Here is an 18,543-nt window from a genome sequence, read left to right as displayed (position 1 = left end):
CTTCCCCAAATATCTTCCAAGTATCTTTAAATCTTTTGATCATAGAAAGAAAGTTGCCATGCCTGTTTTATGTACATTCTAAATGTCAGTTCACCTCATTGATTAATAGCAATAATAAAAACCTGTGATGTGTATTGCCAGGTTATAGTGGCTGCTAGTGGCATTAACCAGCTTCATGAGACTGATTCAAAAGAGGTGCCTTATATCTGCCAAAAGTATGATGAGCTTGGCAGACTACACAAAAAGTAGAAGAAAACTGTTTTTGAGAGCAAAATCAACCTGGTAATTTTGACTCGCTTATGCTTTGTTTCCCAAAATATGTTATACGTCAATTGAGAGCCCATATGTGAAAGAGAAACAAAGCTTTCATTTTAGTTGGCATCGCAGCCTCAACTGTTTTTACAAGAAAAGTGTGGTCTAGGTAGTTTTCAAGGGAAGAAAACAGTTTTTTTTTTTCTTCTGCTTTTTAATATGCTTCCAGAATTGTTATTTTAAATAGCTGGCATTGTTAAGGTCTGTTATGCATTCAGAAATGTGCAACTTTATGTATTTTGTCCTTAGCAACCATAGTTTATTTCTTGTCTGCATCAAAGTGAATATATTTTCCCCCAAATCTTTCACCTTCCCATTTTTCTACTTATTAGATAAGTTTGCTGCATGATTGCTGATTCTTGAAAACATCAATTTATAGATAGGGTGATTAAATAAAATAGACTCTTATTGGTAATTGATAACTCTATTTTGAAAAAATACTGGCCCAAGTGCTTTTTGTAAAATCATGAAGAGATAAATCAGTGTGTTTAGCCACTTCATAACAAACTGTTTAATAGACATTGAACAATAAATTACGAAAGTTTAAAAATTTTCTTTATACTATTTGTAGATTTGCTTACATGAGTAATGTCATTGGAAAACCATAGCTTGACAATTTTATAGTGCAATTACTTAAAATGTATCTTTTTGTTCACTGAGTTGCTTATAGGAAGTCTATAAACTTTCAATTCAGTTCAGTTCAGTCACTCAGTCGTGTCCGACTCTCCGCGACCCCATGAATCACAGCACGCCAGGCCTCCCTGTCCATCACCAACTCCCGGAGTTCACTCAAACTCATGTCCACAGAGTCGGTGATGCCATCCAGCCATCTCATTCTCTGTCGTCCCCTTCTCCTCCCGCCCCCAACACTTCCCAGCATCAGAGTCTTTTCCAGTGAGTCAACTCGTCGCATGAGGTGGCCAAAGTATTGGAGTTTCAGCTTTAGCATCAGTCCTTCCAGTGAAGGGCCTGATTTATTCTCTGCCAAGCAAGAGTATAACCATTCAAACTGAAAGCCAGAAACCTAGTCAAACCTACACTCTTAGGAAGAGAGGAGGAGTGAGGTATTTGAAAACAATGATGAAATAGATTCTCTGCTGAAAACCCTATTTTTTTGTTCAAACTTAAAAAAAATTTATTTTGTATTGGAAGGACTGATGCTAAAGCTGAAACTCCAATACTTTGGCCACCTCATGCAATGAGCTGACTCACTGAAAAAGACTCTGATGCTGGGAAGTATTGGGGGTGGAAGGAGAAGGGGACGACAGAGAATGAGATGGCTGGATGGCATCACTGACTCGATGGACATGAGTTTGAGTGAACTCCAAGAGTTGGTGATGGACAGGGAGGCCTGGCGTGCTGTGATTCATGGGGTCGCAGAGAGTCGGACACGGCTGAGTGACTGAACTGAACTGAGAGCCAATTAAAAATGCTGTAGCCTCAGGTGAACAGCAACAGGACTCAGCCATAAATATATATGTATCCATTCTCCCCCAAACCCCTCTCCTGTCTAGGCTGGCACATAACGTTGAGCAGACTTTCATGTGCTATACAGTAGGTCTTTGTTGGTTATCTGTTTTACATATAGAAGTGTGTACATGACTTGCTCAAACTCCCTAACTGTCCTTTATGTTAAACTTTCTATTGAGTATTTTATGTCTATTTTTTTCCTAGTAAGTCCTTTCAACAACACGATGAGTGGTATACTATTATTCTCACTACTTTATAGATGATGAAACTAAAGCATTGAGATGTTAAGTAACATCAAGCCCAGACAAGCCAACCATTGGTAAATGGAAGAGCTGAGATGTTAACCCAAGGTTGACTGACTCAAAGATGTACTATGCTCACTATATTTTACACAAGTAAAGGCAAAATAAAGCTCAACATGATTATATTTGAAAAGTTAATAACAAAAGATGTAGACTCAGGTTAACATACTATCATTTGGGCAGAGTTACAAATACGTGTTTATTATTTGAAATAGAGTTTGAAATCTTTTGTGTTGTTTCCTGTGAGATTTTTGACAGTCTGAATCCCAGTTGTAAAATTTTGCTGTATTTACTTACTCATCTGAACGTGTGTGAAGTTGAAATTTTAAGACACGGTGATAATGCATTGTTTAAGACAAACCAAAAATTGAAATGGATGAATAATCAAGTGGAAATATAAAATATTTGTTTGTGGATTAGATTACGTGATATGAAATCGAAATGCTAACTGGTGATTAGTCTTGTTTCCCCTGATTCTCAGAAAAATTTATATATGCCTAGTTGCCAAGAGGCACTAAATTTGGGTAAATTTTAAACTTTAACATTCTCTTTTGTTTTCACACATGCCCCTTAACTACTTTGTAGGAACATGTAACCTTAGCACCTTGCCTATTCCCTTATAAACTCTGATTTTGTGGCTCATTGTATCAAAATCATCACTTCAGTATTCCCATGTTTCCTGGACTGTCTGGGGCCTCTCAGGACTCAGAAACCTAGTTTCACATTTTTACCAAACCAAAATTTATTAGGTTGGTGCAAACATAATTGCAATTTCAGACCATGAATTTTAAATCTTTATAACTAGGCTCAGCCACATTTTTATTAATCAAAATAGGAACCAATACAATCAACACATTTTTTACCAGTGAGAAATGTATTTGTTTATTCCTGTAGCATAAAATTCTGTGCTTTGGAATTTGACAAACTCTTGCAAAGCATTTTCTGCCTCCTGCTGATTGTAGAAGCATTTTCCCTGCAAAAAAGTTGTGGAGATGCTTGATGAAATGGTAGTTGGTTGGCAGGTTCAGTTCAGTTCAGTTGCTCAGTCATGTCTGACTCTGCGATCCCACAGACTGCATCTCGCCAAACTTCACTGTCCATCACCAACTCCCGGAGCCTGGTCAAACTCATGTCCATCGAGTTTACCATCCCATCCTCTGTCATCCCTATTCTCCTCCTGCTTTCAATCGATCCTATCCTCAGGGTCTTTTCCAATGAGTCAGTTCTTTGCATCAGTTCAGTTCAGTTCAGTCGCTCAGTAGTGTCCAACCCTTTCTGACCCCATGAATCACAGCACGCCAGGCCTCCCTGTCCATCACCAATTCCCGGAGTTCACTCAAACTCATGTCCATTGAGTCGGTGATGCCATCCAACCATCTCATTCTGTCATCCCCGTCTCCTCCCACCCCCAATCCCTCCTAGCATCAGACTCTTTTCCAGTGAGTCAACTTGTCACATGAGGTGGCCAAAGTATTGGAGTTTCAGCTTCAGCATCAGTCCTTCCAATGAACACCCAGGATTGATCTCCTTTAGAATGGACTGGTTGGACCTCCTTGCAGTCCAAGGGACTCTCAAGAGTCTTCTCCAATACCACAGTTCAAAAGCATCAATTCTTCAGCATCAGGTGACCAAAGTATTGGAGCTTCAGCTTCAGCATCAGTCCTTCCAATGAATATTCAGGACTGACTTCCTTTAGAATTGACTGGTTTGATCTCCTTGCAGTCCAAGGGATTCTCAAGAGTCTTTTCCAACACCACAGTTTAAAAGCATCAATTCTTCAGCTCTCAGCTTACTTTATGGTCTCACATCCATACCTGACAACTGGCAAAACCATAGCCTTGACGATATACACCTTTGTCAGCAAAGTAATGTCTCTGCTTTTTAATACTCTAAGTTTGTCAAAGCTTTCCTTCCAAGGAACAAGCATCTTTTAATTTCACGGCTGCAGTTACCATCTTCACTGATTTTGGAGCCCAAGAAAATAAAATCTGTCACTGTTTCCAATGTTTCCCCATCTATTTGCCATGAAGTGATATGACTAATGCCATGATCTTAGTTTCTGGCAAGAGGTTTGGTGAATATGGCAAATGAGGTAAAACTTTGTAGCCCAATTTGTCCAACTTTTGAAGTGTTGGTTGTTCAACATGTGGTAGGGTATTGTCATGGAGAAGAACTGGGCCCTTTCTGTTGACCAGTGCTGGCTGCAGGCATAACAGTTTTCGGTGCATCTCATCGATTTGCTGAGCATACTTCTCAGACGTAATGGTTTCACTGAGATTCAGAAAGATGTAGTGGATCAGACAAGCAGCAGACCACCAAACAGTGACTATGACCTTTTTTGGGTGCAAGTTTGGCTTTGAGAAGTGCTTTGGAGCTTCTTCTCAGTGCAGCAACTGAGCTGGTCATCTCCAGTTGTTATGTAAAATCCACTTTTCATCACACGTCACAATCCATATTGACAAATGCTGTTGTTGTGTAGAATAAGAGAAGATGACACTTCAAAATGACTGTTTTTTTGTTTTTTTTTTTTTGATTAGCAGTCATCTCATGAGGCAGAGACATTACTTTGCCAACAAAGGTCCATCTAGTCAAGGCTATGGTTTTTCCAGTGGTCATGTATGGATGAGGGAGTTGGACTATAAACAAAGCTGAGCACTGAAGAATTGGTGCTTTTGAACTGTGGTGTTGGAGAAGACTCTTGAAAGTCCCTTGGACTGCAAGGAGATCCTACCAGTCCATCCTAAAGGAGATCAATCCTGAGTGTTCATTGGAAGGACTGATGTTGAAGCTGAAACTCTAATACTTTGGCCACCTGATGTGAAGAGCTGACTCATTGGAAAAGACCTTGATGCTGGGAAAGATTGAGGGCAGGAGGAGAAGGGGAAGACAGAGGACGAGATGGTTAGATGGCATCACCGACTCGATGGACATGGGTTTGGGTGGATTCAAGGAGTTGGTGATGGACAGGGAGGCCTGGTGTGCTGCGGTTCATGGGGTCACAAAGAGTCGGACATGACTGAGCGACTGAACTGAACATGAGGCACCCACTTATGGAGGTTTATCACCTTTCCAATTTGCTTGAAACGCTGAATGACAGTATAATGGTTGACATTGAGTTCTTCGGCAACTTCTTGTGCAGATGTAAGAGGATCAGTTTTGATGATACTCTCAACTGGATATTGTCAACTTCCCATGGCCAGACACCACACTCTTCATCTTCAAGGCTCTTGCCTCCCTTGCAAAACTTCTTGAACCACCACTGCACTGTATATTCATTAGCAGTTCCTAGGCCAAATGCATTATTGATGTTTCAAGTTGTCTTTGCTGCTTTATAACTCATTTTGAACTCAAATAAGAAAATCACTCAAGTTTGCTTTTTGTGTAACATCATTTCCTTAGTCTAAATAAATATAAAGATAAACAGAAAGTAATAAGTCACTAGCAGAAAAACATAAAGTGATAAATGTGCATTAAAATGATGTATAATATAGCCACATTTGCTGCTGTTGTTGCTGCTAAGTCACATCAGTCGTGTCTGACTCTGTGCGACCCCATAGACGGCGGCCCACCAGGCTCCCTCGTCCCTGGGATTCCCCAGGCAAGAATACTGTAGTGGGTTGCCATTTCCTTCTCCACATTTATTAAGAGCATATTCCACTATCAAATGGCAAATTACAACAATGCAAAAATTGTAATTACTTTTGCACCAACCTAATAATTATAGTATCTTTGTTAGTTTCCTATTGCTGGTAATAACAAATTACCACAAATTTGGTGGCTTAATAAACACAAATTTATTATCTTGCATTTCTGAAGATCAAAAAACTGAAATGGGTCTTATGTGGGCCAAAATCAAGATGTCAGAATAGCTGCATTCCTTCTGCAGGCACTCAAGAAGAATCTTATCTTTCCAGCTCCGAGAGATGCCTGCATTCTTTGGCTCTTGGCTGCATCATTCAGACCTGTTTTCATTGTCACATCTGCTTCTCTGACTCCTGCTTGCTTCTTTCTTATAAAGGGACATTGGTAATTACACTGGACTCACCTGTATAATCCAGAATAATCTCTCCATTTCAAGATCCTTAATTTAGACACATCTACATAGTCTCACCTTCCATAGTCTCTCCACACCCACGTAGTCTCTCCTCCTTGTTTCAAAAGTTGGGAATAAAGTGACTGATGATGAGGATACAAGTGACTTTACATACTACATTAGTTTCTTCCCCCTGTCTTTAGTGATTTTATTGCTCACCAGTGAAGACTGCTTTACACCCATCATAGCCCAAAGGGGATATACCATGACATAGGTCCAAATCACATGTCCTTTTTACATGTGTCCTAGAAATTACTCTGGCATCACAGTCCAGTAAATGGCACGCTGCAAACATAGGACTGAAGTTTGATCTTGCTTTCTTCAAACTTTTAAAACCTAGTGAAATTTGAGGAAGTCCATCTGCTCTTGAGCATGACCCTTAAATAGTACTTTGGCCCTCCTAAATGTCCATCCCAGAGGTTTGTATTGAAGCTGATGTTTACTGAAATTCTTGGAACTCTAGTTCCTGACCAGAGGTAACTTTGGTCCTTCACCAGATGGTGCATAAAAGAAGATTAAATGGGCTCCATACCCTTGATAAATTCTGCATTTTGAAACAGAACTTGAGCTGGAAGGTTTTGAGGGTAGGAGTTATCAGAGTCATAAAATCTATGGTGTGGAAAACTGTGCAACTTAAGAAATGAACTGTCCCCTCTTTCTATGCTTCCTATCTCTTCAAAAATGCACTTCCGTGCAGAAAATATGAAACGAGGAGAGACTGCTTGGGTTCCTTAGTGCTCCAGCATTTGTTTCACTTAAAGTTTTTACAGTGTCACTTCATTAATCCCTATTTTCATTTTGTTAGGGAATCATTAACACAGAAAAGCCATTTTATTATTATGGAGGCAAGAGAAACAGTGAGAAATGTTTTATTCTTTAGAAAGATTACAGAAGTATATATTATTTCCAAATTTTTGGTTTTTAAAATGAAATAATGGACCTCTATGAATAATGTTTTTCATTTCCTTTAAAAAGAGATTAACCTAGGAAGGAACAAGATGGTGGAGGAATAAGACGGCGAGACCACTCTCTCCCCTACAAATTCATCAAAAGAACATTTGAACGCAGAGTAAAGTCCACAAAACAACTTCTGAATGCTGGCAGAGGACGTCAGACACCCAGAAAAGCAGCCCATTGTCTTCCAAAGGAGATTACCCGCCAAACGGTAACTCCCAGCGGAGAAGCAGCGCAGACGCCTGCATACGCCATTAGCAAGCAGGGGCTGGGCAGGGAGGAGCCAGCTGAACTGCTTAGAGAGAGGACTGGGCTTGAATGCCAGGAGAACAATTTGAGAGAACTGGGGAGAGCAAAACAGACTGTGGGATAGCTTCCCCACGAAAAGGCGGAAAGCTCTAACCTAAGACTCGGCCAGCCCCGCTCACAAAATAAAAGACTGAGCAGGGTGAGCCGGCTGTGGCTGGCCCATCCCCCATCCCCCGCCGAGACAGGCAGGGAGCGCAGCCAGAGCCGGAGCAGGCAACCGCGGCCCCAGAAAGGCATCTGATACAAACTGCAGACAGGCTTGTTGCTAATCAGGACTTCTTGGGCTCGGGCCGGTCGATATCCCCCTGAGAAGGTGCGCCAGTTGTACACCCAGAAAACTGAGTGGCGGGGATTGGGGAGGCGATAAGTCGCAGAGACCGCGCTCGCCAAACACCTGGTCCCCTGAGCTGCTCAGACCAGGGAAGGCACAAAACGCAGGCACAACCAAGTCTGCGCCTTTGTGGAGTACCCGAGAACCTGAACTTGAGCCGCTCAGACCTGGGAAGTGCATACAACCTGGCGCTGGTTTCGGACATTTCCCGGCAGAGCAACCTAGAGCCTGTGCAGTGTAGACTGGGACAGCATACATGTTGTGAGTGGGGGCAAACCCAGTGTGGCCGAGACGCTGCGAGCACTCCCCACAGACGCCAGAGATTTTCGTCTACAGCGTTCCTCCCTTCCCAGAACAGGACTGAACAACTGAGCCTTAAAAAGTGTCCACCCACCCCCTAGTATCAGGGCAGAAATTAGACACTGAAGAGACCAGCAAACAGAAGCTAAAACAGAGAGAACCACCTTGGAAATGACAGATAGAGACGTCTAGAGGCTACTCCAAGAATAAGACCAAAAACCAGAGGCAAGAGGCTTAAGCCTGAATCCTGAGAACACCAGAGAAATCCTGACTCCAGGGAACATTAATCGATAGGAGCTCATCAAACGTCTCCATACCTACACTAAAACCAAGCACCACCCAAGGGTCAACAAGTTCCGGAGCAAGACATACCACGCAAATTCTCCAGTAACACAGGAAACTAGCCCTGAGCTTCAATATACAGGCTGCCCAAAGTCACTCCAAACCCACTGACATTTCATAACTCGTTACTGGACACTTCATTGCACTCCAGAGAGAACAAATCCAGCTGCACCCACCAGAACACTGACACAAGCTTCCCTAACCAGGGAACCTTGACAAGTAACCCGTCCAACCCCACACACAGCGAGGAAACTACATAATAAAGAGAACTCCACAAACGGCCAGAAGAGGGAAGGGCCACCCCAAGCAAAAAATATAAGCAAGATGAAGAGACAGAGAAATACCCAACAAGTAAAGGAACAAGATAAATGCCCACCAACACAAACAAAAGAGGAAGATATAGGGAATCTACCTGATAAAGAATTTCGAATTTTGGTGGTGAAAATGATTCAAAATCTTGAAAGCAAAATGGAGTTACAGATAAATAACCTGGAGAAAAAGATTGAGAAGATGAAAGAAAGGTTTAATAAGGACTTAGAGGAAATAAAAAAGAGTCAATATACAATGAATAATGCAATAGATGAGATCAGAAACACTCTGGAGGGAACAAACAGTAGAATAACAGAGGCAGAAGACAGGATAAGGGAGCTAGAAGATAGAATTGTAGAAATAAATGAAACAGAGAGGAAAAAAGAAAAACGAATTAAAAGAAATGAGAACAATATTAGAGACCTATGGGACAATGTTAAACGCTCCAACATTCGAATCATAGGAATCCCAGAAGAAGAAGACAAAAAGAAAGACCATGAAAGAATACTTGAGGAGATAATAGTTGAAAACTTCCCTAAAATAGGGAAAGAAATAATCACCCAACTCCAAGAAACCCAGAGAGTCCCCAACAGGATAAACCCAAGGCGAAATACTCCAAGACACATATTAATCAAATTAACAAAGATCAAACACAAAGAACAAATATTAAAAGCAGCAAGGGAAAAACAGCAAATAACACACAAGGGGATTCCCATAAGGATAACAGCTGATCTTTCAACAGAAACTCTTCAGGCCAGGAGGGAATGGCAAGACATACTTAAAGTGATGAAAGAAAATAACCTACAGCCTAGACTACTGTACCCAGCAAGGATCTCATTCAAATATGAAGCAGAAATCAAAAGCTTTACAGACAAGCAAAAGCTGAGAGAATTCAGCATTACCAAACCAGCTCTCCAACAAATGCTAAAGGATCTTTCCTAGACAGGAAACACAGAAAGGGTGTATAAACTCGAACCCAAAGCAATAAAGAAAATGGCTGCAGGATCGTACTTATCAATGATTACCTTAAACGTAAATGGGTTGAATGCCCCAACCAAAACACAAAGGCTGGCTGAATGGATACAAAAACAAGAACCCCATATATGTTGTCTGCAAGAGACCCACCTCAAAACGAGGGACACATACAGACTGAAAGTGAAGGGCTAGAAAAAGATATTCCATGCAAATAGAGACCAAAAGAAAGCAGGAGTAGCAATACTCACATCAGATAAAATAGACTTTAAAACAAAGGCTGTGAAAAGAGACAAAGAAGGAAACTACATAATGATCAAAGGATCAATCCAAGATGAAGATATAACAATTATAAATATTTATGCACCCAACATAGGAGCACCGCAATATGTAAGACAATTACTAACAAGTATGAAAGGGGAAATTAACAATAATGCAATAATAGTGGGAGATTTTAATACCCCACTTACATCTATGGATAGATCAACTAAACAGAAAATTAACAAGGAAACACAAACTTTAAATGATACAATAGACCAGTTGGACCTAATAGATATCTATAGGACATTTACCCCAAAACAATGAATTTCACCTTTTTCTCAAGCGCACACGGAACCTTTTCCAGGATAGATCACATCCTGGGTCATAAATCTAGCCTTGGTAAATTCAAAAAAGTTGAAATCATTCCATGCATCTTTTCTGACCACAATGCAGTAAGATTAGATCTCAGTTACGGGAGAAAAACTATTAAAAATGCCAACATATGGAGGCTGAACAACACGCTGCTGAATAATGAACAAATCATAGAAGAAATCAAAAGAGAAATCAAAATATGCATAGAAATGAATGAAAATGAAAACACAACAACCCAAAACATCTGGGACACTGTAAAAGCAGTGCTAAGGGGGAAGTTCATAGCAATACAGGCACACCTCAAGAAACAAGAAAAAAGTCAACTAAATAACCTAACTCTACATCTAAAGCAACTAGAAAAGGAAGAAATGAAGAACCCCAGGGTCACTAGAAGGAAAGAAATCGTAAAAATTAGGGCAGAGATAAATGCAAAAGAAGCAAAAGAGACCATAGCAAAAATCAACAAAGCCAAAAGCTGGTTCTTTGAGAAGGTAAATAAAATTGACAAACCACTAGCCAGACTTATCAAGAAACAAAGGGAGAAGAACCAAATCAATAAAATTAGAAATGAAAATGGAGAGATCACATCCGACAACACAGAAATACAAAGGATTATTAGAGAATACTATCAGCAATCATATGGCAATAAAATGAATAACCTGGAAGAAATGGACAAATTCCTAGAAAAGTACAACTTTCCAAAACTGAGCCAGGAAGAAATAGAAAATCTGAACAGACCCATCACAAGCACGGAATTAGAGGCTGTAATCAGAAATCTTCCAGCAAGCAAAAGCCCAGGTCCAGACAGCTTCACAGCCGAATTCTACCAAAAATTTAGAGAAGAGCTAACACCTATTCTACTCAAACTCTTCCAGAAAATTGCTGAGGAAGGGAAACTTCCAAACTCATTCTATGAGGCCACCATCACCCTAATCCCAAAACCTGGTAAAGACCCCACAAAAAAAGAAAACTACAGGCCAATATCACTGATGAACATAGATGCAAAAATCCTTAACAAAATTCTAGCAATCAGAATCCAACAACATATTAAGAAGATCATACATCATGACCAAGTGGGCTTTATCCCAGGAATGCAAGGATTCTTCAATATCCACAAATCAATCAATGTAATTCACCACATTAACAAACTGAAAAATAAAAATCATATGATTATCTCAATAGATGCAGAGAAAGCCTTCGACAAAATTCAACATCCATTTATGATAAAAACCCTGCAGAAAGTGGGAATAGAAGGGACATACCTCAACATAATAAAAGCTATATATGACAAACCCACAGGAAACATTATCCTCAATGGTGAAAAACTGAAAGCATTTCCCCTAAAGTCAGGAACAAGACAAGGGTGCCCACTCGCACCACTACTATTCAACATAGTTCTGGAAGTTTTGGCTACAGCAATCAGAGCAGAAAAAGACATAAAAGGAATACAAATTGGAAAAGAAGAAGTAAAACTTTCACTGTTCGCTGATGACATGATCCTCTACACAGAAAACCCTAGAGACTCTACCAGAAAACTACTAGACCTAATCAATGATTACAGTAACGTTGCAGGATATAAAATCAACACACAGAAATCCCTTGCATTCCTATACACTAATAATGAGAAAATAGAAAGAGAAATTAAGGAAACTATTCCATTCACTGTTGCAACGAAAAGAATTAAATACTTAGGAATATATCTACCTAAGGAAACAAAAGACTTGTACATAGAAAACTACAAAACACTAGTGAAAGTAATCAAAGAGGACACTAATAGATGGAGAAATATACCGTGTTCATGGATTGGAAGAATAAATATTGTGAAAATGAGTATACTACCCAAAGTAATTTATACATTCAATGCAATCCCTATCAAGCTACCAACGATATTTTTCACAGAACTAGAACAAATAATCTCACAATTTGTATGGAAACAGAAAAAACCTCGAATAGCCAAAGCAATCTTGAGGAAGAAGAATGGAACTGGGCGAATTAACCTGCCGGACTTCAGGCTCTACTACAAAGCCACAGTCATCAAGACAGTATGGTACTGGCATAAAGACAGAAATATAGATCAATGGAACAAAATAGAAAGCCCAGAGATAAATCCACACACCTATGGACACCTCATCTTTGACAAAGGAGGCAAGAATATAAAATGGAGAAAAGACAGTCTCTTTAACAAGTGGTGCTGGGAAAACTGGTCAGCCACTTATAAAAGAATGAAACTAGAACACTTCCTATACCATACACAAAAATAAACTCAAAATGGATTAGAGAGCTAAATGCAAGACCAGAAACTATAAAACTCCTAGAGGAGAACGTAGGCAAAACACTCTCCGACATAAATCACAGCAGGATCCTCCAAGACCCACCTCCCAGAATATTGGAAAGAAAAGCAAAAATAAACAAATGGGACCTAATTAAAATCAAAAGCTTCTGCACAGCAAAGGAAACTATAAGTAAGGTGAAAAGACAGCCTTCAGAATGGGAGAAAATAAAGCAAATGAAGCAACGGATAAAGGATTAATCTCCAAAATATACAAGCAGCTCCTGCAGCTCAATTCCAGAAAAATAAATGACCCAATCAAAAAATGGGCCAAAGAACTATACAGACATTTCTCCAAAGAAGACATAAAGATGGCTAACAAACACATGAAAAAATGCTCAACATCCCTCATAATCAGAGAGATGCAAATCAAAACCACAATGAGATACCATTTCACACCAGTCAGAATGGCTGCTATCCAAAATTCTACATGCAATAAATGCTGGAGAGGATGTGGAGAGAAAGGAACCCTCTTACACTGTTGGTGGGAATGCAAACTAGTACAGCCACTATGGAGAACAGTGTGGAGATTCCTCAAAAAACTGGAAGTAGAACTGCCATATGATCCAGCAATTGCACTCCTGGGCATACACACCGAGGAAACCAGAATTGAAAGAGACACATGTAGTCCAATGTTCATTGCAGCACTGTTTATAATAGCCAGGACATGGAAGCAACCTAGATGTCCATCTGCACTTTGGTACATATACACAATGGAGTATTATTCAGCCATTAAAAAGAATACATTTGAATCAGTTCTAATGAGGTGGATAAAACTGGAGCCTATTATACAGAGTGAAGTAAGCCAGAAAGTAAAACAGTAATACAGCATACTAATGCATATATATGGAATTTAGAAAGATGCAAATGATAACCCTGTATACGAGACAGCAAAAGAGACACAGATGTATAGAACAGTCTTTGGGACTCTGTGGAAGAGGGTGAGGGTGGGATGATTTGGGAGAATGGCATTGAAACACGTATGTTGTCATATACAAAACGAATCACCAGTTCAGGGTCAATGCATGTTATAGGATGCTCGGGGCTGGCATGCAGGGATGACCCAGAGGGAGGATAAAGGGAGGAGGGAGGTGGGAGGGGGGTTCAGGAGGGGGAACTTATGTAAACCCTGGGCGAATTCATGTCAATTTATGGCAAAACCAACCAATATAATATTGTAAAATAATTTGCCTCCAATAAAAAATAAATTAATTACCAAAAAAAAAAAAAAAGAGAGAGATTAACCTAGATTCTTTCTGGGAGCTATTGTGCCAGTGAGCTCTTATCACCTGAGTACTATGGAACCCTGATACTTATATCTTGGAGTCTGTCTAGTCTTATGATAAAAGAACCTCAACATTTTTAACAGGTTCAGTCAACAACCACTTAGTGCCTGCTGTCAACTAGTCATTCCACTACAGTCTAGCTCTGCAAATACAAGTAAGATATAGACCCTAACTGCAAGATGTTTACATTCCAGCATAGCTTTCAAATTCTACTCAAATATAAGAATAACACTCTTGCCCAATGGTGACACCAACTTAAATAAGTTTGATTTCTCTCTTGGGAAGCTCCAAGTCTAACATGGAAGGAAAATAAGAAAATGAAAAATACAGTACAGAGTGTGTGTGTGTATGTGTGTGTTAAGTGGAAAAGTCTTAGCTAGGACAGGGTCAGCAGGCAAGTGGCCTCATGGGATTGTATGGCTTGGAACAACTTACAATAATTTAGAATGTGTTTGTCATCCTTGTAGGTCCATAGCTAAACACTGAAGATGATTAATGCACTAAGGGAAGATGATTAACCTCTCAAACAAGGAAATAATAACTGGCCACTTGAGTAAATCATTGAAGATGTTCTTTGCCATGGTCAGAATGTTCCTAATCCCTTTCTATGTTACTCCCCTTTCCTGTTATGGATAACGATACCAGTGTACAAGCAATAAACACTGGAGAGGGTGTGGAGAAAAGGGAACCCTCCTACACTGTTGGTGAGAATGTAAATTTGCACAACCACTATGAAGAACAGTATAGTAGTTCCTTTAAAAACTAAAAATAGAGCTGCTGCTGCTAAGTTGCTTCAGTCATGTCCGACTCTGTGTGACCTCATAGATGGCAGCCCACCAGGCTCCGCCATCGCTGGGATTCTCCAGGCAAGAATACTGTAGTGGGTTGCCATTTCCTTCTCCAATGCATGAAAGTGAAAAGTGAAAGTGAAGTCGCTCAATCGTGTCCGACTCTTTGCAACCCCATGGACTGCAGTCCACCAGGCTCCTCCATCCAGGGGTTTCTCCAGGCAAGAGTACTGGAGTGGGGTGCCATTGTCTTCTCCTATATTAAACCCAAATTTGTCTGCACTCCCCAAGGAGGCAGATGGGCACACGGGGCCGCTGTTGGTACCAAAGCTCTGGTTCCTCTTGGAGTCCAGTCGAAGGGAGGAAGTCCACTCTGGGTCCCTTCGTGGTTGCCATAAGTGTCAACTAAAAAAGATGTACAACTTGAGAGTTTTAAGTTTTATTTGGGGCAAAATGACGACTACAGCCTGGGAGGCAGCATCTCAGATGTCTCCCATATGATTTACCAATCCCACTCCTGGGCATATATCCAGAGAAAACCATAATCCAGAAAGATACATGCACCCCAGTTGTCATTGCAGCACTATTTACAATAGTCAAGACAAGAAAGCAGACTAAATGTCCATCAACAGAGGAATGGATTAAGATGTGTTACATATATTCAATAGGATACTATTCACTCATAAAAAAGAATTAAATAATTTGCAGCAACACGGTTGGACCTAGAGATTGTCAAACTGAGTGAAACCAGTCAGACAGAGAAAGACAAATATCATATGATATTACTTAGGTGGAATCTGATTTAAAAATTATAAAATTAATGTATTTATTAATACGAAACAGAAGAAGACTTACAGATATTGAAAACAAATTTATAGTTACCCAAAGGGAAACATGTGGGGGCTGGATAAATTAGGAGCTTGGGATGAACATGCACACATTACTATATATAAGTTATAACCAACAAGGATGTACTGTGTAGCACAGGGAACTCTACTCAACATTCTGTGAAAACCTATAAGAGAAAAGAATCTAAAAAAGAATGAACATATGTATATGTGTGACCTAACCACTTCGCTGTACACCTGAAACTAATACAACATTGTAAATCAACTATAATCCAATAAAATTAAAATTAGAAAAGAACAATTCCCAAGACTTATATAGAACTTACTATGGGTTACATATTTACTCATTTAACCTTCCATACAAACTTTTGAGGAAGAAAATATTATGCCCACTTTATAGGTAGGGAAAATGAGACACAGGAAGGTTAAGTAACTTGCTTAATTTATGGCTAGGAAATAGAAAAATCAGAATTTGAACTCAGTTTGGTTCTGAAGTTGACGCTTGTAACTTCTACGCTATATTGCCAAGTCTTTGCAAGAAACTGATTAAAAAGTGCTTTCTTAGAATAGGTTATTATTGATTAAACTGCAACTACTTCAGGAAGACATGTATCTTTGAATTACATGTTATTTGAATAGCATTAATTTTCAGAGGGGAACCTTATTTCCCTGCGTCTTATTTCTTGCATATCTAGATATGCATTAAATAAGTAGAATAATAGAACTCTGAACCAAGTGTTGTGGAAATAAAACAGAGATATGTAAGTGTGGTTTCAAAGCCTTATCAATAGATACATGCAAATTAATGCATATCTCATTTCTCTTATTCCAGTATGTGCTGTGCTGTGCTTAGTCACTCAATTGTGTCTGACTCTTTGCAACCCCGTGGACTGTAGTCCACCAGGCTCTTCTGTCCATGGGGATTCTCCAGGCAAGAATACTGGAGTGGGTATAGCTTGCAGTAAAATGCATCCAAGTGATGGAGGTGATAGCATATATTGATGCTGAAGCTGAAACTCCAATACTTTGGCCACCTCATGCGACGAGTTGACTCACTGGAAAAGACTCTGATGCTGGGAGGGATTGGGGGTGGGAGGAGATGGGGACGACAGAGAATGAGATGGCTGGATGGCATCAGCGACTCGATGGACATGAGTTTGAGTGAACTCCGGGAGTTGGTGATGGACAGGGAGGCCTGGCGTGCTGTGATTCATGGGGTCGCAAAGAGTCGGACATGACTGAGCAACTGAACTGAACTGAACTGACTGAAGGTGCCTGTATTGTGAAGGAGCATATATTGATAAGAACATATTTAATTTTTCTCATCTCCTGATTTGTCTGAAAGATCTCTCAGTGCCATCCAGCTCAAAAAATGGTTATGATCCTTAAAAAAAATGCTTGTATTTCCTTGTGCATATAAAGTTTTTGTCTTGATTGCAAAGTTAATGTTATTTTCCATTGTAGCTATTAGCATTAATCTCTATGTACAATTTGCTTATTATAGTAAAGCTTGGCTGTCTGGAGACCAGACATCCTAAAACCTCAGGCTTTGGTCCAGATCTGAAGACAACTGGAGAAAACTTGCACGCATGATATCACTTTGGCCCATTTCTTTTTTTGTTGTGGAGATCTATTTCCCGTAGACACTTGAAATAAACAAATGAACAAGTCCTGGATGAAATAAAAACCCAAGTTTAAACCCCATATTGCTAAGAATCCCATTAGTTCTTCAAGAGGAAAAAAAAAAGGTAGATTAAATTCTAGATAAGATGACACTTTCTGTGTGTGTATATGAGAAAGAGTAGCATGCAAAGGAAACAAATAAGAAGCAAGTGAAGAGAGAAATAGAAATTAGTAGCATCTTTTGTCTTACTGATGCTGGGGAAAATGACTGTGAGGGGAGGAGGGGTCATTCATTGTTTCAGGGAATCTTAATTAAAAATAGCAAAATAAGGCCAGAGGGGCAAGTTAACCCTAAAAAAAATCTGTAGTAGAAATAGTCTAGATGCTGAAGATAAGTGGAAGATAAGAAAAAATTCTTTATCTTCAAGTTAGAGATTAAGATCAAAATCTATATGAATACCAGTATTTGAACTAGAAAGGAAGGTGAAACAGAACTAAACTAAGATATACGATAAAGGAAAGAGGAGTTCTGTGGGATAGTTTATAACTCAGCAGCATTTGGGGTTTACTTTTAGGTCAGCAGGAAGTTTTTGCAATGGCGGATAAATGAGTTTTACAGAATCAGTAATGGGTTTACCTGCAGCCACAATGGTGATTACATATGAATGAAGTGTAACGTTGGTAGATACTCAAACAGTGATGAGCAGAGCTACTATCAAAAGGCAACATGATGGAATACTTCCTAAATCTCAAATTTTCATTTCCTAACAGTGTAGCATATTTTCACTTCCTAAAAAACAAACAAACCTGTCGCTCAGTCATGTCCAACTCTTGGCGACCGCATGGATTGTAGCCTACCAGGCTCCTCTGTCCATGGGATTTTCTAGGCAAGAGTACTGGAGTGGGTTGTCATTTCCTTCTCCAGGGGATCTTCCCCACTAAGGGATCAAACCCAGGTCTCCCCCATTGCAGGCAGATGCTTTACCCTCTAAGCCACTTCCTAACAGTATAGCATGTTTTCATTTTCTGTGCTTAGTTGCTCAGTCATATCCAACTCTTTGTGACCCTATGGACTTTAGCCCGCCAGGCTTCTCTGTCCATGGGGATTCTCCAGGCAAGAATACTGGAGTGGGCTGCCATGCCCTCCTCTAGGATTTTCATTTCCTAACAGTATATATTTTGGCCACCTGATGCAAAGAGCTGATTCATTTGAAAAGACCCTGAGTTGGGAAAGATTGAAGGCAGGAGGAGAAGGGGATGACAGAGGATGAGATAGTTAGATGGCATCACTGACTCAATGGACATGAGTTTGGGTAAACTCCGGGAGTTGGTGATGGATGGG

This window comes from Moschus berezovskii, chromosome 1 (genome assembly GCF_049115385.1).
Source record: "Moschus berezovskii isolate FMDL1 chromosome 1, NW_MosBer_1.0, whole genome shotgun sequence".
Lineage (NCBI taxonomy): Eukaryota > Metazoa > Chordata > Mammalia > Artiodactyla > Moschidae > Moschus > Moschus berezovskii.
Note: the sequence above shows the minus strand (reverse complement) of the source record.